The sequence below is a fragment of the Vicugna pacos genome, chromosome 17 (assembly GCF_048564905.1).
Source record: "Vicugna pacos chromosome 17, VicPac4, whole genome shotgun sequence".
Taxonomy (NCBI): domain Eukaryota; kingdom Metazoa; phylum Chordata; class Mammalia; order Artiodactyla; family Camelidae; genus Vicugna; species Vicugna pacos.
Window position 1 is genome coordinate 38,895,149 of NC_133003.1, and position 21,678 is coordinate 38,916,826.

General features: G+C 38.9%; 1 protein-coding gene across 12 annotated transcripts in view; it reads right to left on the bottom strand.

Annotated features, from left to right (window-relative positions):
* Positions 1-21,678, bottom strand: part of FOXP1 (forkhead box P1) — a 560,221-nt gene that overhangs the window by 337,579 nt on the left and 200,964 nt on the right. Inside the window, exon 1 of one of the 12 annotated variants that reach the window (XM_072941698.1) lies at positions 17,279-17,298. The exons of the other annotated variants lie outside the window; for them this stretch is intronic. The gene's annotated coding sequence lies outside the window, so the exon portion shown is untranslated. Of the gene's footprint in view, positions 1-17,278; positions 17,299-21,678 lie in introns of those variants that run through there. 12 annotated transcript variants of the gene reach the window in all.

The following is a 21,678-nucleotide window of genomic DNA, read 5'->3' on the forward strand; positions in this document are numbered from 1 at the left end:
CTGCTAGAACCTCCATACAAGCTCTCAAAAATGGGAAGAATATCTGAATACACATTTTTCCAAAGAAGACATACAGACAGACAACAGGTACAGAAAAATATGCTCACTATCATTAATCATCAGGGAAATGTATATGCATACCTCACATCTGTCAGAATGGTTATTACCAAAAATACTAGAAACAGCAAGTACTGGAGAGGATGTGGAGAAAAACAAACACTTGTGCACCATTAATAGAAATGTAAATTAGGATATCAACTATGGAAAACAGTATGGAGGTTCCTAAAAACTTAAAAATAGAACTACCATATGATCCAGCAATTCCACTTCTCGGTAGTTATCCAAAGAAAACTAAAACACTCATTTGAAAAGATACATGCACCCCCATGTTCATTGAAGCATTATTTACAATAGTCAAGAGATGGAAACAACCTAAGTATCTGCTGATGGATAAATGGATAAAAGAACTGTGGTACATATATATGACGGAATATTAGTCAGCCATAAAAAGAATGAAACCTTGCCATTTGAGAGAATATGGATGGATCTCAAGGGCATTAAGCTAAGTGAAATAAGTCAGAGAGACATATGCCATATGATTTCTCCTCTATGTGGAACATACATTTTTTTTTTTAAAGTTCATAAGATACAGAGAATGATTGGTGGTTTCCAGGGGTGGGGGCTGGGATAAATGGTGAAGTTTTTTTTTGTTTGTTTGTTTGTTTTAGTTTAAATACACTTAATTTAAAAATTAGGGGCAAGGGTAAAAGCACAGTTTTGAATCTTTCCAGATACCATAAAAATAGAACAAACTGAGAGAAAAACCAAAAACTCATGAACAAATTTACAACAAAACTAGGTGACTAGGTATTGTTTCAAACACCAAAGCACAAATCAGTGTGGAAAAGCCAATGTTAATCCATTCCCACAGATTAGCTGCATTTGCATAGAAAGCAGCAGCAGGAAACAATAGAGCAATTGAAGGACCTGAGAAAGAACCAACCTTCCCACCCTCACCCAATTACAGCAAGTTTTAAATGGAAAATGTAATGAACCAGTTTAGAACAGCAACTGAACCTGGGAGAAATTGTTCCCATTCTAATAAAGACCCAGTACACGGGGCTCACATTAAGAAACCCTGAAAAGTGTGGAGCAGGTTAGCACATTTAACCCCTCAAAACTGATCTGCCAGGACTCCATTTTAGGACAGGACCCACAATGAGGAAAAACTGCCGGAAACAGAATCAAACTTGAAAAGGACAGAAAAAAAAATCAAGCGGAAACAAAGAGAATGTTCCAAAAAAGTAGAGAAAAAGAAGAGTCAAGATATGTCAAGAAAGCAGGCCAGTAGCCCGGGAGTAAAAAATAGACCAGTAGAAAGTAGACCAGAAGAGGGAGCTCTGCAAAGTTAGAAGAGCTATCTAAATCAAGCTTCCCTATTAAAAGTTCAGAAAAACAACTTACACATAAAAATGAGCAACAGAAAAGTTCTGAGATCAAACGCTACACAAAATTATAAAGAGAGAGGAAGAATAAGATCCTAAAGAAAATGAAAGCACATACCAGAAAGACATGCCTTATACCAGATGAAAACTGTAACCTATCATTTTAAAATGAGCCAAAAGACATTAAGAATATGATATAAAACATGAAAGAATAATACATCAGAACTAAAAAAAACTGATAAATGAAGGAAGAAAGAATAGAACTAAAAAAAAAGAAAAAATCATTTTAATAATGAAGAATACACTAGGAGAACACAAGTGTGAATAAATACAACAAATAATGGCTTAAAAGTGCTAGTAGACTTTTTAAAAGGGACAAAGAAACATAAAGATAAAGATATAGATAAAAAGAATTGAAGGAAAATGTCAAATACTGAAGTTGGGTAAAGAAGATCCAACATATGGAAAATAGGAATCCCTAAAAATTAAATCAAAGGAAGGTATCCACTCTGATACTTAAAACTATAATTCAAAGAAACTTTCCTGAAATTCAAAATAAATCTGATAACTAGATGTTGAAAGAGGTTGCTGGATACTTGAGCATACAGTACCAAAATGACCAACAGCAAGACATAGTCTAGTAAAATTACTGGACTTAACATTTAAGTTAGAAGAAAATAAAATAACTTAGCCACGATACTTAAAGAAAAAATGTGTACCAACAATTTTGCAGTCAGCAAAAACTGCCTTTCAATTCTAAATGGAACAGCAAACTGCGGTCAAAATGCAAGAATTCAGGGAATGTAGTACTTAGGAGAAATCTTGAAATCCCTTCCTGAGAAATAGAATAGAAAGTGAGCTTTTGATAAAATGACCAGAGACACTGACATAACATCTGGTGTTGAGCAATGAATATACTTACTCACAGAACTAAGACTACAAGGTGTTAAAAGGAGAACGTGCAGTATAAATGGCTATATGCTATGAAAAAGCAGACCTAGTGAGCCATTAAGAATAACAGAGAATGATTAGTAACAGTATATGTAATAAGATGTTAACTTCTTGGTAATAATAAATGGAAATGACAGAATTAGTATTGTCATTCTGAGACAGCCGTATATGTGAGGTGGATAAATATGCAAATGAGTAATTATGGGATATTCTAAATCTGTCATCTTCCATATTCTTGAGAAGGGATACTCAGCACAGAAGAAAGGAGATACATACGTAACAGGTAAGAAACAGGGAACTATATTCAATATCTTGTAGTAAACTCTAATGAAAAAGAAAATGAAGAAGAATTTATGTATATCTATCCATGATTGGGACATTGTGCTGTATGCCAGAAATTGATACACTGTAACTGACTATACTTCAATAAAAATTAAATTAATAAATAAAAAGCAAAAGAAGAAGAAGAAACAGAAGCAGCTAAATAAAAGCCCCCTTTAATCCTGAACATGAAATAGAAGTATCAGTTGAATTAATGAGACCCAGACATCATGGCCAATCCAGCAGCAATGATCACTGTTCGCACCAATTGTCTTGAAACACAAATTTCCCCTAAGAGAAAACAAATTTTCTTGGACAAATATCCTAGTTAGTCCTCAGGCAAGAAACCTTCAAGGTTAGTCTGAAACACCTCTTTAGAACAACAAGCAAGGAAGCTATCAAAGACCAGGGGGATCATTTGAGGAGGACACAGAAGCTAATGTAAGGAAGTCCCATGATCAAAGATGGACAATTTGATCTTCAATAAAAAATAAGAACTCTAATGGACTGAAATTAACATTTAAATTCATGGTTCAGGGGTGGAGGGTGGGAAGGGATAGACCAGATTTTAAAATTGTAGAATAGATAAACAAGATTATACTGTAAAGCACAGGGAAATATACACAAGATCTTATGGTAGCTCACAGAGAAAAAAATGTGACAATGAATATATATATATACATATGTTCATGTATAACTGAAAAATTGTGCTCTACACTGGAATTTGACACAACATTGTAAAATGATTATAAATCAATAAAAAATGTTAAAAAATAAATAAATTCATGGTTCAGAAATACAGTAAAATCTACTGGTTGTTTTCAGAGGAGGATATGGAACTAATCCATTACTTTGAAACTTGGTAAACGGAGTTGGCAAAACAGGCATTTTTTTTTCTGTATCTCCTATAAGAAGTTTCATTGGACAACTAAGGAATAGGTGAAGAGTAAAATTACAGATGTACTCCAGAATTAGAACATTACCATTTTGTGACTCCCACTGAATTAATGGATCTAGGCAGTGGGCATTAATGGCTGTTAACATCACAGAAACGAAGACAATAAGATATTATGTCCCTCCTGAATGAAAGAACACAACACCACTTAGAGTCTTGCCAAAGGGATCAAACAAGAGCCTCTGGATCCAGCTGCCAATCTGCTGGAAACAGAGAGGGCAAAGGAACACGTGAGCTGAGGATGTAACCAGTCAAATCCAGATTCTTGGAAACTCTGCAGCTTGTGTTGTCAGGGTTGTCCAAAAGATAAAGTGTAAAGAAAAGAAAGGAAGAGAGGGGAAACTTGTAAATTAAGACACTTAAAAGACATACCAATTTTTTTTAATGGGCAATACGAAACTATGATGTGTAAGGATGCACATGGAGGTAATAAAACAATAAAGAAACAAAAGGAACTGATTGCTGCGCAAGTACTGGTTACTTCTCAAAGGGGCTGTAAGTGGGATAAGACACACAAGGGGCTTCTGGGTGGCTGGCAATCTTGACTTGAATGGTTGTTACAAAGATATTCATCCTACAACAACTGATATAGAAATACACACATATATATGAATGTTGTCCAATACAGTGGCCACTAGCCACAAGTGGCTATTACAGTGTGAATTAATTAAAATTAAATACCTTTTATTATTTAGTTTCTCAATCATTCCAGTCAAATTTCAAGTTCTCAGTAGACAGTGGCTTCCTTTTAGACAGTGCAGAAAACAGAACATATTGTACAGAATCAGTCTGAGTGTGTGTGTGTGACTTTCTATAATTGTTTTTCATTTTATTATGAAAATTTTAAAGTTCATGCCCCCAAAATACATTACACAATTGCATTTATTTGAATTTATATTGGAAACACTGATACTGCCTATTGTTTGAAGCAATGGCCAAGGGTATACACCTTCCAAAAGAGAGATGAAGAATGTAAAATCATTTTACAGCATTAAGGAGCAGGAACCCTATGAGTGCAATAGATCTGATTTAAAGTGGCTGGTATACAATACAAGAAAACTTCCATCTCAAGGAGAAGATAGTTGTGCCTAGAAAAGGTTAATGAGCTCTCTTCTTCACTATGGATTGATAAGTGATCATTTCAGTTATCATGAAACATTTATTAGACATCAAGGGGCAGGCAAAGCTATGGCCAAATAGAACAGCAGAATTCTTGCCAAATGGACACTCTAAATAAGGCACTTAAGATATGTTACCCAATTACACAGGAGGAGAACAAGGAAGCACTCCTTCCACCGGGCTGGAGATCCTTCGGTCAAAGACATCACACCTCTGTACAACTGATGAGCCCACAGTAAGTAAAGAGAAGGAAGCCCCTTTGAAGAGGCTTGAAGAAGATGCAGAAAAGGGAAAAACGGAAGCTTGCCCAATGGAGTCCTAAAATGTTTTCAAACAGAGGAAACGATGAAAGAGAAATGAGAGGCTAAATGTTGACACAGATCAAAGTGAGAGCTACAAAAATACGTCACACAACAGAGTGGCGGGCCTGAAAAGAAATAATTTCGAGGTCAAAACAGAGAATCTCAGAGAATGCATGTATAAAAAGGAAGAGGTGCCCACTAACCCTCTCCAGTTGTATTAGCAAGCCAAGGGTCAATGCCATAGAAGAGGATAATGATAAAGGGGAAATTCTGAATAAACCAGAGATAGGGGAGTGAGGAAGAAAACATCCCAACTATAAAATACCATCCCAATCAAGTCTTTAATTATTCAGGGAGAATATCGATGTTTTCTTTAAGATAATGTAACAGATGCTAAAAATAATGAGGAAAAAACCTAGGACTATGGAAGCTGTGATCTAGTACAACACAGAGAGCACAGAGATGCATTAAGAGTTAAAAGGCACAGAAAATCAATAACCTCAAATTACACACTGGTTGTCATACAACGTACCACACACCAAAGAGCAGGCTGGCTTTGAGTCAAGATAAAAGACGCCTATCTAGAAAATGATCTAGAATGGGTTAGGGGCAAATAATAAGAAAAAAGAAGAAAAACAAAAACCAACGGGGCCTCGCTCCTCCCTCCCTCCCCTCAAACCCAATCTGAGCCTTTTAGTCTCAGAAAGTCCATCATATGTTTACTTGTATCTGGACAGGATCCAAATCTTCTGTACAGCTCTCTTTTACATTTTATTCTATCGAGAAGGATTTGGCAACTGAAATCTATTATGATGTCAAAAGGTAGCTGACAACATAAAATGTATCCCGCTGAGTTGATGCTGCACACAGCTAAATTTACAACAACAGGAGTATCATAAAAATTATAAGAACTGCAAATTAACCACTGATTTCTAGTTCACTGACATAAATAACGGTAAGGACCTGGATAACTTCCAAACATCCTTACCAGTGTTTAATTTGTCAAAATCTATCAAGAGCCTTTCAACCACAAACCTGCCCTCTAAGGTACATTATCATTCCCACACTCAGATTAGCATCAGTGGCAACCCAAGGAACACTGCATAATTACGAAGACGTCAGGAGGATTCTTCTCCCCCGTTTGTTAATTCCTGCATGTGTCAGGATCTCATTCTTTCTTAAGTGCTATTCTCACTTTCAATTAGTTATTTAAGATCATTTAAAAATTTGGCTTTAATTTTGTGAGCTATGTCTGTCTGCCTTCAAAATTAGTCCCTCATTACAGTGTTACGGTTCCTACTGGGCTCAAATTAGCAAGATTTTCTGTTTACTTCATATTTGTGAACCATGAACGCAGATAGCAGTATGGGGCTGGAGTAGTTAGCTGACAGCTGTTGGGAAACCCAGCAGGTAAGGAGGTGACACGTTGAAACAAAATGACAAAGACAATAATTCCTTTCTCAGAGAAAGTTCATGAGCTTTCCTCCGCTAACTCCACATGGCTTCCTCCGCTAACAATCAACTCCATGAACTATTCACAGAGATGACAGGAAAAGAAAATGGCTTTAACTTACATGCCAAATCTCTTCTGAAAAGCCATACTCATTCAGAGGGAATTTAAAATTATGGCTAAACTATTTCACGGCTCTTTGATAAACACTAAAATGTGACTAAGGATAATAATACAGCTAAAGAAATAAAGAACTCAAACACAAACAACTTTTAAAAATTTTATTCAGTGAAAATGACCTTTTTATTAGGTGTGCGTGTGTCTGTATGTGTGTATTAACCCACCCTCTGCTTTGCCACTGATATACATCTAGAACAAATTTACAATACTGCTGAAAAGAAAAAAAATTAAATGTTTGGCCAGAATATTGTGAGCAAAAACAATCACTCGGTAGTAGCACTGTCTAAGTAGAAGTTATATGTGCATATTTGTGCAGAAACTAGGCAGTTCTAACTCTTTGATTAGTCCTAATACAATGAGTGTAGAGAGCTGTTTGATAGATACTAAGCAAATCTAGCATACACTACTTGTGCCCAAATTGGTTTATTTCACATTTCTGTATTTGGGGGGAAAAGCAATTTCTGTAAGACAGATGCACCTGGAGTTTGACACGTGACCTATACACAGAAATGGCTGTAGAGTCTTGGATTTAGCAACAAGGGGAAAAATGCATTTTATTCTTATTTGCTAAAAAAAAAAAAAGGAGGCATATTTTTTTCCCATGGAACATGTTTGTACTGAGTTAGTCCATGTCCACCCAGAGTAAATGAATAATAGAAATGAAACACTGGCTTACATCTGGGTAAGTCAAAGCCCCCAGTCACAATGCCACTGAAGACAATGTTGGTTTGGCCTCAGTGGGATCCTACTGGTCTCCTACAGTAATAAAATGCATGTGATAAATAAGCCACCAACCCTTCATTTCTCTTTATGTAAATGCGGCCTCAATGTCTCCATCAATGTCAGAAAGTCACCCCATTATAAAACTAAGCTTTTTCATCAGTGTGCGTAATTTTTAAACCCTCAAACTGAGTGAGTCCTGAAGGAAGGTGACATAACAAGAGTGGTCTCTTTTAAACAAAGTCTTTGCCTAACAATAGAGTCCCGAAATATGTGAAACAAAAACAGAACAGAAGAGACAAACGGGTAATTCAACAATAAGAGCTGGAAACTTCAATACCCTACTGACAGTAATGGACAGAGCTAGGCTGAAGACCAAAAAGAAAACAGAAGACACGCACAACACTGAGAACCAAAAAGACCTAGCAGACATCTCCAGAAAGTTCTGCCCATCAACAACAACAGAATATACACTCTTCTCAACCATACATGGAATGTTCTCTAGGATAATCATAAGTTAAGTCATAGAACAGATCTCATTAAATTTCAAAGGAATGAAATAATACAAAGTATGTGCTCCAATTACAGTGGAATGGACTAGAAATCAGTAACAGAAAGAAATCTGGGAAACTCATAAACATGTGGAAATTAAATAACACCCTCCTAAAAAACCAGTGGGAAAAAATAAATCACAAAAGAAATTAAAAAATACTTTGAGATGAATGAGAATAAAAACAGAACATACTAAAACTTATGAGATACAGGTAAAGCAGTACTCAGAGGGAAATTTATAGCTGGAAACATCTGTATTAAAAAAGAAGAAAGATTTCAAATGAAGACTTACTTTGAGTTAATCAACCAGTTAAATCCACCAATATATTCTAGAGCTCAATTCTCCAGCCATAGGACTAAGCAACTTTCACAGCAATTATTCTTAACTCAGGAAAGACACAGGTTTGACATTGTCATACAGAATGTCCCAAAGTGACTTATACACAAAAGCTTCTGGTAGAACGTGATTCTCTTCTCAATAATCTCATAAGTGGAAAAACGGAGATCACATAACAAGTTGGCAGAAAATATAGCTTTAAAATACAGGTTTTCCTGAATTTGAGTCTAGTAGTTTCTTGGCTATACAAATAACTAATCTTGTGAATGTAAGTTTTTCATGGTTTATGATAAAGACATGCTGTAAACCAGTAAGTTTTTGCCTTACTTTTGCTATTCTCCTTTCCAGATGTCCACATGCATTTCCATATACACACCAGGAATGACAAATCCATTATGAAACTCATCAAAAATGTCAGACTGTTTCTCTTCTCAACAAATCATTTACTGAAAGATTCCAATGACAAGATAAATGATCTCTTCTGTTTCTGTCAAGATCAAAGTGGATGAATTTTGGGTTAGAGGAAGGGAGAGGAGGAACATGGTAAGGAGGAGAATATGAGAAAAGCAAGGTCAAATCTTGGTTCCTGAAACTGTGCTGAGTTATGGGAAACCACACAATATGGTCTGGGTGACCTGAGACACTGATCCTAGAAAGAGTGGAGTAAAAGCCATCTTCTTGTTGGTCAAGTGATCTATGAAGGTGTATAACAGTGAATAATCTGGATTTCAAAAGCAAATCACCCTTGATTCCAGTGTAAAGTCTGCCATTTAAAATGTTTTTAAATTTTGAATTAATTACAGACTTATAGGAAATTGCAAAAACAGTACCGAGTCCTAAATATCCTTCACCTAGCTTCTCCCAATGGTGACATTCTACACAGACTCAGTACACTATCAGAGCAAGGAAAATGGCCTTGGTACATTACTGTTAACCAGACTCTAGACTTTGTTCGGTTTCATTTACTTTTTTTGGTTGCCCTAGGCAATTTAACGTAGCTAACCTCTTTGATGCTCAGTTCACTTATCTGAAACACAAAGGTAATAAGAGTAGCTATTTCAAAGTATTCATAAGGACTCAGTAAGTTAGTGCTAGCCTACTGCTTACAGTAGTAGCTGACACGCAGTAAGAATCTGATAAATGTTCATGTTATAATTATTAAACAAGACTTTTGGGATTTCTAGTTCTGCTCTGACACATTCCTTGAGGCCTTTCCTACTACCCACTAACACAGAGACAGCATCTGCTACCATTTATGGTTTGACTAAACCCAAAGGACAAAAACACTAGAAAAACAACAGAATGTAGCCTACTCTAAGGACTGAAAGGAACTCTTAACTCAAAATTCCTTTTCATGTGTGTGTGCATACCCCGATTTTTTAAACTTCATTTTTTCAACAGTGAAATGATTCAGGTACTAGTGACAATGCCTTCTGAAGCCTTTAGGGGGAAAAAAATGAGTGGACTAATTAATTAAAATAGCTGAATCTTAAACCAGTATCCAAGAATAATCTACTTTAAACTTTAGGGGGATGAAGAGGGTAGGTTTGGGTTTTTTCCCCCTAACGTTCATTTTAAAATCTTAATTAGACGTATTTGAATCGAACACACTGAACACAAGCCTGGTTCCACCATGCCACAGTTTCTATACCTACTTGTGTCAACACTCAAGGGAAGCAGGGCTCTTTAAGAAGGGAGTTCTGTAACAGGTCCTAACTAGGCTTCCATTTGGATGCACCTTCTGTGTATGCAAGAAAGAAAGGCACATATAAACAGTCAGCTTCAGGCACAATCAAGGCTCTCCAATCTGGGGGTTGTCGCACACTCCTGTCAACAATTCGTGTGAGCCCATCCACGGACCCTCTGGCTTTGGCACTGCAGACATATGCCAGTACCCAGAATGCTCCTGGGCCCTACCTCCTTCACAGCTATATTTTAAGGACACACTGTTTAATTTACAATGGGGAAAGAAGAACTTTGCTGGATTTTCCCCCAGCTTTGAAATTTTCAACCCTTGAGAATGGATGAAACAGAAACTTTGAAGATTTTTTGTTGTTGTTCCTTCTCTTTTTTCCCCCCTCTTCTTTTCTCATTTTGCAAATGAGCTGCGTTTTCAAAACCTGCCACCCACAAACAGCCTGAAACGCTAAAGTGTCTGCTCTGTTTCTATCAACAGACATTATTTGGAATCACTGAAAAGAACAAATAATATGTCCATTAATCAGCCAAATAGCTAGAGTAGATATGTTTTGTTCATCTTAATACTCAAGACTGTCTTCCATTCTCCTAAAGTCAGACCAAATAAGAATCCTATTTGGATAGTTTCAGCACTGCTTTCAGATTAGGACAAGCATCTGAAACCAAGTGATCTCCAAGGAAATCGCTTAGTGTTAACTAAGATCACAGGAAAATAATTTCACAAATACAGGACTTGATCTATTCCAACTACCATATATCAATTAACTAACCTATGAGCTTCGGTTTCCTAATCTCAAGCTTTGTTTTCAACTGGATCAAAGAAAAGACATAGAGATACGGGGAAGCAACTTCTTTTTTATTTAATAAAATATACCAAAATGATCAAAACCTCGTGTCCTCCCTGAATTAAAAAGAAGATGTCTTTAGCTTTACAGGCCATTGTCCTCTGTCCAGCTCTAACTCCCTTTTTCTCAACATGAACATATGTTTCCCTTAAAATTACTTCTTTTTTCCTACCCTGGTGTTATGCAAGATCCCTGCTTATTTTGGCGATGGAAACAAAATAAGAAGAGCCACCCAGAGTTCCCCATCCCAAAGGGAGGAGCTTCCCAAGAAAAGCAAAGTCTTGCTGTTGTATTTCTTCTCAGCACTGCCGAAGAGCCAGCGGCATTCCTCAGCGTGGAAATTCAGGACAGATGAGGGGGCTGCTTCTGGAACACCTATTAGAACCATGAATGGCAGGTGTGGGCAGGGACCATGTACAAGTTCATGTTCACTTAGTGCTTGTAAAAAACAGAAAATGGCAAGAAAAAAAAATGAGGCATGAGATGGTTAAGCAGGCCCAACATGCAATGAGAAAAGGGGCTTTTCCAACAAAAAATAAGAGGAAAAGAGATGCCTTTCATTTCAGAGAGAACCTAGGAAAATCCAAACTCACAGTGAGAAGGCGAACCTTGCCTTTACTGCTATGCTTGAAACCCTCACTAAAATGTCCCTCCAACCTAGGTGAAAGTTTTAAAAACTAAGGAGGGCCCAGCATGCTTCTACAAGAAAAACAAAGAAAGCCTTGCATATAGGATATTGGTTTCAATGAGGAAGGGCGAACGCCAAAAACAGTCTAAGAATTAAGCGCTCACATAATAGATCACTGTGCGCAAGGCTCTCCTGCAGATGCTGGAGGGAGTGATCTAAGCCTCACACTTGGAAAGGTTGTGTGACTGGAGCCATGATATATAAAGTAAGACCCAAGCGCCAAAGTTCTGATTGAGCCAAGCAAACGTGGCTGTTTTTGTTGGGTGGAAGAGGCACTTTTTTTTTTTTTCAACGAGCAAAGAATTACGGTAAACATCTGCTAACCATGACCACAGAAAGGGTGGTTGTTTTCATCCAGGGTCATTTTAAAGGAATCAATGTAATTAATAAAACCACACAGTCATGTATCCAACCTTCCAATAAGGCTGCTTGCTTCTACCCACAGATCTGTTTATTAAAGAACCACTTAATTGAGAAAGTTTCCTCATGTTGCCATTAAGACTTCTTGGGGACCACTGATGTTGGGTAAGAATGTTCTGTCTCAAGGGATACCTGAAAATGCAAGTGGACTTCCCTCCTTAGCTCATTTCTGAGGCAGCTATTTTCCAGAGGTTCTCTTACTCTACTGGCAATTCATCTATTATTATAATACATTATATAGGTAACTAAAGCCCAATTTAAAAAAAGAAATTAATATTCTAATGGGTTTACCTCACACATTAAAGTTCTAGAGAACATCTCTGTCAAACTATCTCTTTTGAAAAATGACTAAGAATTCCTATAATCCAGAATGATTGGGGTTTTAAAAAATTCCTTATTTGGTTCATTCTTTTGGAAGGAATGGGGAGGTAGGGAAACTGAATTATTCAGGCTGAATGTCACTCAAATCTGTCAAATTCGAGCTCAAAACATCACTTTACCTTTGAACAACCAGCCACAAGCGCTTCCAAAATGAGCGTCACCTATAATTATTATTAAATGTTCCCAATTAAAAAAAAATAATCAAATTCATAAAAACTCAACTTCCATTCTGAGTTAAGTTCTGCTTTATTGACAGTGTTACCGGGTCTTCTAGACTTAAAAAAGCTAGTTTTGCATAAACCAGATGTTATCACTGAATAAAGTTAAAGAACTAATAAGGTTTCCAATTTCTGACCTACAGTCACCTCAAAATGACCAGTCAACAAGATACTAAGTTCACTGAATGTAAAAAAGATTTTTCCTTCTTTAGCTTTCTCTGTTTCCTGTGGAACTAGAACACAGCAATTCATAAAGGTCAGATTTCAGTAAGCTTACTGAAAAAATAAATATTAATTTCATAAGCTCCATGTATTCTAAGCGCCGCAGTATCGAACAGGGTCCCTGCTGTCGGACCAGCCTAGGAGCCTAGGGTAGGAGGCTGTCAGTGTTTCAACTTTTCCACCAATCAGTCTTCAATAAATACCAATTCAACACCTCCTAGGTGCCAGTGGCTGAGCTCAGCGTGTGTGTGTGTGCATGTGCGAGCACATGTGAGATGTGTGTGTAGAGCAGGGAGAGTGAAGGGTGAGGTGCTACCTTCTGAATGCTACTGACACCTGATAGAATCTTGGGGGGAAATTGACACAAATTTCAAGGTTCACTGAATTGGGAAGATTATTCCTGTGTTTACTTGTTTGTTCATTTCCCACAAGGCTGTGTTACGTGCTAAGTAAGGAAAGAAGAGAGGCAGAGATAGAGATGGAGTAAGCAAACAAGGTTTTGATACTCCAACTGCCCTTAAGTGACAGTGAACCATTACACAAGTACGAGAAAGGATTACAAAAGCCTCATCTTATTTAATAGCCGTCAATGCCTTCAGCGGTGGAAGAGAGTGAGCCTTAATGTAACCCACTAATTCCCCTCCAACACAATCAAGATTCATTTCTACAAGTCAGTCCAGTATCAGAGGCCACTGTGGTCAGAACTGGAATACAACCATGTGTCGCTACACTAAATTATGCTTAAATTAAAATGCAATGCATCCATCATATTTGTATAATAGAGGGATTAAGTCAGCTATAATTTTCAAGCTTTAAAAGAAAATTCCAAGCTTTTAAGTATATTCCTAGTGGAAGATAATGTGGCGAATGTCACAATAAAAAAATAACTTAGGAGGAGGAAATAATTCTTTATCCTTTTAAAATTTTCCTTATAAAATGCATCACTTTAACCTAATGCATTTCAACATACTTATCCCTAAATGTAAATTTGTTTTGATAAAATGAAGAGCCTTTTAATCCAAATTGCACAGTGATGCTTCTACACTGATCTGTTATAACTTAGTAATCAGAGTTAACAGACTGCCTAATTAACCAAGTCATCATTTGCCAAGATCCAAATATGGGATGAATTGTGGGCCAAGGAGAAAACATGATGGACATGAAAATTATTAATTCAGGGAAGCATTAAAAGCATGTGGAGTTAAAGTTCTTTGCTAAATCTTACCATCTTTAGTATCTTTAATTTTTACAATGGAAGGAACATGTGAAAATAAAAAAATACATTCCATCTAGGATACATGGAATTTTTAAATTGCACATTTTAAAATCGACTGGTTATTAGTCATTGATACAATTGAATTAGTTTTTCAAAAGCCTTGGACAACCTACGGGTGAAAAATCTTTGACACCCTCTGACAATGAGTAACATCCACCGAGTGCTTACTAGATGCCAGCATTGTATTCAGTGTTTCCTATGGATGGCTGTGTTTTCTTCTACACATGAACGCTAACCCTCAGGAAGGTACTATCTTTATCCTCAGGTATCAGATTCAAAAACTGAAGTTCAGAATGTTTTTTTGCCCACAAGAATGTATGAATAAACAGATAATATCCAATCCTTTCAAAATTCTTTGGGAAGTATTGTTAAGAATTCTATAATTTAACTCACCAAAATTTTACCCATGGAAGCTTTACCCATTCATTTATTATGTACTCAGAAGGAGAATGGAAAGAGGTAACTTGAAGATGCCACGTGGCTAAGCTGCACAAAAATCTTTCATCACCAGCTGACTGTTCGCCATCACTAGTATCACTGATGTGTCCTGAATGACACGTGTATTTTAACTGGGCTAAGGTATTTTATAAGCCAATTTTCCCAGGTAATTCAAATCCAAGTTCAAATGTAGGGTTTAATCCTAGAAGAGGTAGTAAATCCACCAATCTGATCATTTTTCCTTTGGCCTCCTGTTCATCCTCTGGGATCCCAGTCAGAGCCTCAGTGCTTCTGGGAGGCCTTCCATCTCCCCACTCTAGTACCCTCTTCCCCAACCTTGTATACAGAATCTGTCAGTATTCCTGCAGCTTCTCTATCACTGTACTGTAATCGGCCTTTCTGTCTACCTTGCAGAAGTAAGTAGGCTAAAATCAAGGATCTTGCTTTAGGACCTAGAACAGTGACAGATGGACAGAAGGACAGGCGGAAGGACGAGAGCAAAGAATGAACCCCAGGCTCCTTGAGGACAGAGGCATGGTACTATTTTTGAGGCACAAGCCACATCCTCATAATGAATGTCACTGAAGATGTCCAAGTATTAGGCAGACAACGTCATGGGGAACATCTCAGATGATACCCAGTCGTGGGTAGCTGGGCTGTGTGACATTTAAAGGTTGCTAACAACCCTGCTTATCAAGTACAGTGTTTTAGGACACATATGCTCACCCTACCTCCCTAGAATTCTGTCCCCTTCTTCTGAAACCAGCACCCCTTTCATCTGCTTTCCATTGCCTTGTGCAGGCCAGATGCCATTCACCACTCTTGAGATGGCCACGTGACCCACTCCAGGCCAAGGACACATTCACACCTCCCGCCACCCAGCCCTGCTCCAGCCCCCGGGGCTGTTTCAGTGATTGGCACATGGCACACAAGGGGCCAGTCACAGGACCGGGAAAATCCAAATTCTATGAGGGCTGCTAGAACTTGTAAGAAAAGATTCCTTCCTGTTGGAATCACTACAAAAACAAACTGATGAAAGGTTACCACACCACAACCTGGTAAACACCTACAAGAGTGAATCCGACATAGAGCTGAGCACAGCCAAGAGCCTTAGACCAAGACGTAACAGCGTGATGTGAGCCCCTTCATTCCAGATGTTCCTGAAGTGAGCTCTGTCAGCCAGCTTTTCAGCATCACGAGCGCATTCATTCGTCTTTATGTCTAAGTTGGTCACAAGTCATCCCAGGGACCTAATGAATGGTGACATCAGTATTTTAAGGCACAGACATATTAAAGATAGTCTGCTGTTTGTGTCAACAAGGAGATACTGATACTTCTAACCCCTTATGTAAAAACTGTTTATTTGTTGGTCTTTTGCAACTAGGCTTTATATGTTTTTTCAAGCCTAATATTTTTACTATGTTTTAAAAAACCAACTATTTTTTATGAGGATCAAAGTCCTTAACATACAGCTTACGAATCTAGAATTCTATTGAACAAGCAACCAAAGACCTTCTAACTCTGTTACCCACTGTTACCTCTCAGTACCCAAATCTTCACCTTGGTAAATAAAAAGCCTTCCAGGTGAATGTATCTCAAGACCTAAAGAAACATTCTGAACCTGCTGGCTGGGAAAAAACCCGGGGTACAGGACTGCTGCTTTGGGAAGGGGACCCTCTCGCCTGCCACAGTTTTTCACACAGGTGATTGAGTGGAACAAATCAATTGTTGAGTGGTCAGAGGCTAATACGAAATAAAATGAGGGCTGCAGAGATGAGGTTAATTAGAATAATGTACCAGAGAAAAATGACTCAAAGATCTAGAGAAAATGTCTTAACAGGCACGTCCAACTGGAAATCAAAGAATGCCAATTAAGTGGCTGTCCCTGTTCCGAATCACATTGGGACATACTTTTATTTCCCATAGCTCTTGTACTAGCAAAAAGAATGAAAGCATTTGAAAAAGTCTAGTAAGATCAAACAGAGCCTGTGAGATGGCACTGAAGTATAAAGTCACCACATGCAGCGTACAAGCAGCCCCCAGAGCAAAAAACGTATGTTAAAATAAACAATACCTACAAATCCACAGCCTAGGAAGATATTTACCTGGTGAAGACGCAAAGTGTAGTGGTTAGGAGCCCCAGCACCAGAGAAAGAGTGCCTGGGTTCAAATCTCAGCTCCACTTATGAGCAGAGAAGTCTGAATGAGTCCTTTCACCTCACTGTGCCTCAGTTTCCTCGTCTGTAAAATGGACTTTTTAGAATCGTACCTGCCTCATAGTTTTTGTGAGTTAAGACAGAAACTCCTAGTAAAGGCAGCTATTCTAGGGCAGACTTTTCACAAACTAGAGTGTTTATTTTAACTGCTACTTTTTGGAATTTCGGAGAATTGGGTTTTTCAAGAGCTTTGAAAATTCTACTTTTATCTCTCATTACTTTTGAAGGGAGAAGGGGGAAATGACACACACACATGGATTAGTGATAGCATGAAATGCAAATTCTTCAAGGCATATACATCTATAGAAAGCCAAGAAGGCCTAAGCATAGTTTATGTGAATAGAGTTTTAAAGAAATTGTCGTGTTAGGGAAGTGGGCCAGAAGTGGAGGAAGGGATTTATGTCACCGTCAGTGTGGGACAGATATGGACAAAGGCAAGGCACAGCCTCTTGTGATAAGAACACCCAGGATAAAAGGCTGATTACGGTTCCCTAAGAGTTGGCAATGAGAAAGTCAACCCCCAGCACCTCATAACCAGACTCACCTGGCATTGAGAGATGGTGCACCGAACTGGACCGAGACGGCGCAGCCATATTTCAAACCAGCAGAGGAAAACCCTCAGAACACTCATCTTTCCCGCTGGTGCTCAGGCACCAGGGTTTTCAAAAGATGTGCATGAGGGCTGATCCAGGTGGTCAGGCCTCCCGTGTAAACGACATGAATCAAGTCTCACATCATATGGACCTGTTCTCCCTTTCGTGATGACTGTTTAGTTTTTTAAATGGTGTTTGGAGACGAGGTGTTGCTTGTTATTAGAGATGTAAAAAAGCTGAGTCTTGCCACTCCAAAGGCTGTTATGAGTCCAATAAAAGTTCTAGAATCCTTTGCTTCACTTAATGAAACCTCACTCAATCTTAGCTTTTTAGTTTCTAAAGTGGATATTAGGAACCAAATTTGATGCCCTAAACCTAATGTTACTCATGCTCTTTTATTTTGATAAGCTGAGAGGGTAAAGATTATAAATTAATAAAAATTAATGGCTCTTTTAATTTCTTAGATAACCCCAGTACTTCCATAAATCATTGAAATGAGAGGATGTGACCTGATACATTTCATCTCTTACCACCAAAGCTGTGGGATACAGAGAGAGGTAAGTCCCTCTCCGAGCTTCGGCAGTCACACAGCATATGCACAATGAACAGCACAGGTCAACGAGGCACATACTAACACAACCATAACAGACCCCCCACTTCCTGAAGCAGGTTAAAGAAATCAGCGCTCACAACCAAAGAAATATACACCAACTCTTTTCGATCTATACAGACCTGAGCTGTCTTTCAAGAAAGAGGCATGTGAATTTTCAGGGCAGATACATTAGAGGTCCTGTTTCCCCCCCCCCCCCAAGATGAGAATTCACAGGAAATTTAAGACATGGTCTGTTGCAAGGCAGGAGATCAAACCAGCTCTGATCAACTTAAGCATGAAACATCTCCCCTAGCCAGGTGGCTTCAGGACAGTGAGGACCCTGAACTCCAAATTTCCAAGGCTTTTTGGATGTGGGTCAGATTCCAAACACTGAGTCATCCCAGCATTTCAGGTTTCTAACTCATATCATCTGAAACAGGTCATTAACATTCAGTAGTCAACATGTCAACAACAAATGAAAAACAGATCACCCCACTTCTTGCTCATTTTGTGCTTTTTGAAGTTAATTCAGGGCACGAAACAAGGCGAATCTAACAGGGAATCAAGCCTCGTTGCCACCTCTCCCACCTTCAAAATGAAGGTGGCAATAAAATGCGATGGGAGCTTTGTCAGTGTAGTTCCCAGTACCCTTCTGATGACCCTCACACCAAGTGGGGTAAGTCAGACAGAGAAGCAAACACCACATGACAGCGCTTAGATATATGGAATCCAAAACAATGGCACAAAAGAACTTATTTACAAAACAGAAACAGAAACACAGACATAGAAAACAAACTTCTGGTTACCCGGTGGGGGAGGGGGGAGAGGGATAGATTAAGAGTCTGGAATTTGCAGATACACACTACTCTATATAAAAGAGAAAAACAACAAAGTCCTACTGTTTAGCATAGGGAACTATATTCAGTATCTTGTAATAATCTATAATGATAAAGAATATGAAAAACAATACATATAACTGAGTTAATGTGCTCTATACCTGAACTAACACTGTAAATCAGCTATACTTCAATTAACAAAAAGAAAAAAGAAAAACAAAAAACAGCATCATCATTCGTTCCAGATCCTATGCAAAGCACTGTACACACAGTATCTCATTTAATCCTTGCAATAACAGTATGAGCTAAGTAGTGCTATTACCCCGCCCCAGATAAGTTAACTGGCGCCCAGAGAGACAAAGTAGTTTGTCCAAGGACAAAGAGCCAGTGGATGAGAGTGCTGGGATTTGGGCGTGGAAGCCGAAGTCCTTAATTAACTTGTACCACCCACCACAAACTTTGCTATCTTCATGGGGAAGATGATGTATAATCTTTTCTGGACAGGTCACACAGAGTATCAAAGACTTGTACAAGGTACAGAGGAAACGTTCCAGAGAAAACCCAAGGGCAGTGTTCTCTTCCTATAATAAGGATGATGTGTATGGTTTTACTTCTCTTCTCACTCTCTCACCCAGACGCAGTCCTCTTAGGTACCATGAAATACAGAAATTCACAGGGAAATCCCCTGTGATTGAGGGGGACTGAGTCAACAAATACTGAATTGCCAGCATGCCTACTATTCACTAGGTACTGTCGGCCACGAGGAAGCCACACTGAATCAGATAGACCTACCCCTTGCTTATGACCTGGGAAACACGTATATTCAGAAAGTGACAGAAGCCACAGTAAATGAAACAGACAAGAGGCTTGGATGGCTAAGAGTGAGAAGGGGGAGCAGGGAAATCAGCTTTAAGATGAGTGGTCAGGGAAGGTCAAGGAAGAACTTGATAGCTGAACTGAACCAATAAAGGATGAGAAAGGGGAAGCCCCAGGAAGTATAGAAGTTGTTTCAGGCAGAGAATCCCATGGTCCAGAGGCAAGGAAAATCTGATGGCAGCCTAACACGGTAACCATGTCTAAATAAAATATTTGAAACCATATAGCAAAAATTTACTTTCCAAGAGTCTCTTGAAAACGCAAGATCTTCAAGCCACTATTTCTACAGAGTCAATTGCTCAACAGACAGCCATGGTCAAGTGGTTGCCAAGGCTTCTCAATCTACGGGACGCATGGCCAACTGGGCTGTCCACGAGCACTGCTGACAGTCTCAGCCAGGGCATGCGGCAGCTTCTGTGTGCAGACACACTGCTCTCTGAGGGCCATTCCCCAAGAAGATGGGTGGGGACCAGAGGCTGCTTTGCAGACTCAGCACAGAGAGAGGGACCAGGACGAGGAAGGGCAAGACTGACATCGTGGAGCATCAGCCTGCACGAGTGAAACTCTACTGAGTTTCAGATTATCATCAGCGATACCAACCTGAAAGCAGTTAGCGAATTCTGCTTGCTAGGCAGGCCCATTGTCTGAGTAAGTGAAAAACGGACTGAAAAAAGAACTGCACACCTCTCGGGGGAAACTGTCAAAACGGGACCCAGAGATCTAAGTTCTATTAGCAGGGCTGTCCAGTTGTAGGTGTGGCTGCAATGTCCTTGAAGATGGGCATCAAAGCCACCTTTACTTAAACATCCAACAGAATCCCAGGTGAGCAGCAATGGAATCTGATATCTACAGCATCCAATGAACTGGCCAGAGGATAGTAAAAAGTCCTCAAAGACAGGGATTTCCACCGCATCACCGGGGGTGCACAGCATAAGGCTGGCATTTATGGCCTACCGGGATCTGTGCTAAGCTTTATACAAACATTATCTCAGTAATTCTTTATAGGAATCAAGCTCCTATTTTGATCCCCATTTCCCAGATGAAGAGGCCGTAGCCCAGAAAAGTTCAGAAACTTGCCTAGGGTCACTCTGCCAAGTAAGTGGAAAAGGCAGGATTTGAACCTAGGCTGATGTAACTTCAATGCAGACACTGCTACCCCATATCGAGGCATTTAGTAAATGTCTGCCAGTGCATCAGCTACCTTGTCTCCTGAGCATCTATCACAGGCTGGTACAGAGACTATTTAATGAAGGATCACTCTGGGAGGTGGAAATTTTCACAAGAATAATGTACAGGCCAGTCTGGAATAGAGAAACTGGACAGGAGTGACTCACTTGTCTCCCCCTCCTCCAGGGTAAGCTCTCAGCAGAGATATGGGGAGAAGCGAATTGGAGAGGCAGAGTAGACAGCACTGTCCAGTCTTTGAAGGACAGTACAGAGCCTTCAGTGATGTCCTCAGCACAGGGTGTGAGGAACAGAAGTGGGTGAGAGCCTGCTTGTCCTAGGACCTCACAATGGTACTCAGGCTTTAACAGAATCTTCCATTCAGAGGAGAGAAAAATCCACCAGAAAATTCCAGAGTTTAAATTTTGGTTGATAACTCTCTTGAGAAAGAAATTTATCTCTCAGATTCGCCATGGCACTTTCAGTAAGAATACCGTGGTCCTAAAATATTTACTGAGATATGTATCTCTGCTGAGAATTGAGTAAGTTGAAATTCGAACATGTAAAATTCAAGTATCATATTATACACTAACAAGCCAATAGAAGCCAGAAGGCATTCATTCAAAATAAATAAAAATTAGACATGTAAGGAAAACTGATAGCCTGATTTTATATAAGCAATCACAATTGTTGCTCAATAATCATACACCTTTTTCTCATTACTACTAGAACCTGGAATTTACCTGGGATGTCAAATTTCTCAAGTCTAAGGATCCATTTCTCGGATGGCCTTATGTTAGGGGTGGCTAAAAGGACATAAGTAGAAGTCACTGAATAAGACTTCAGGAAAAGTTCCTTAGAGAAGCCTTCCTCAGCTGGAAGG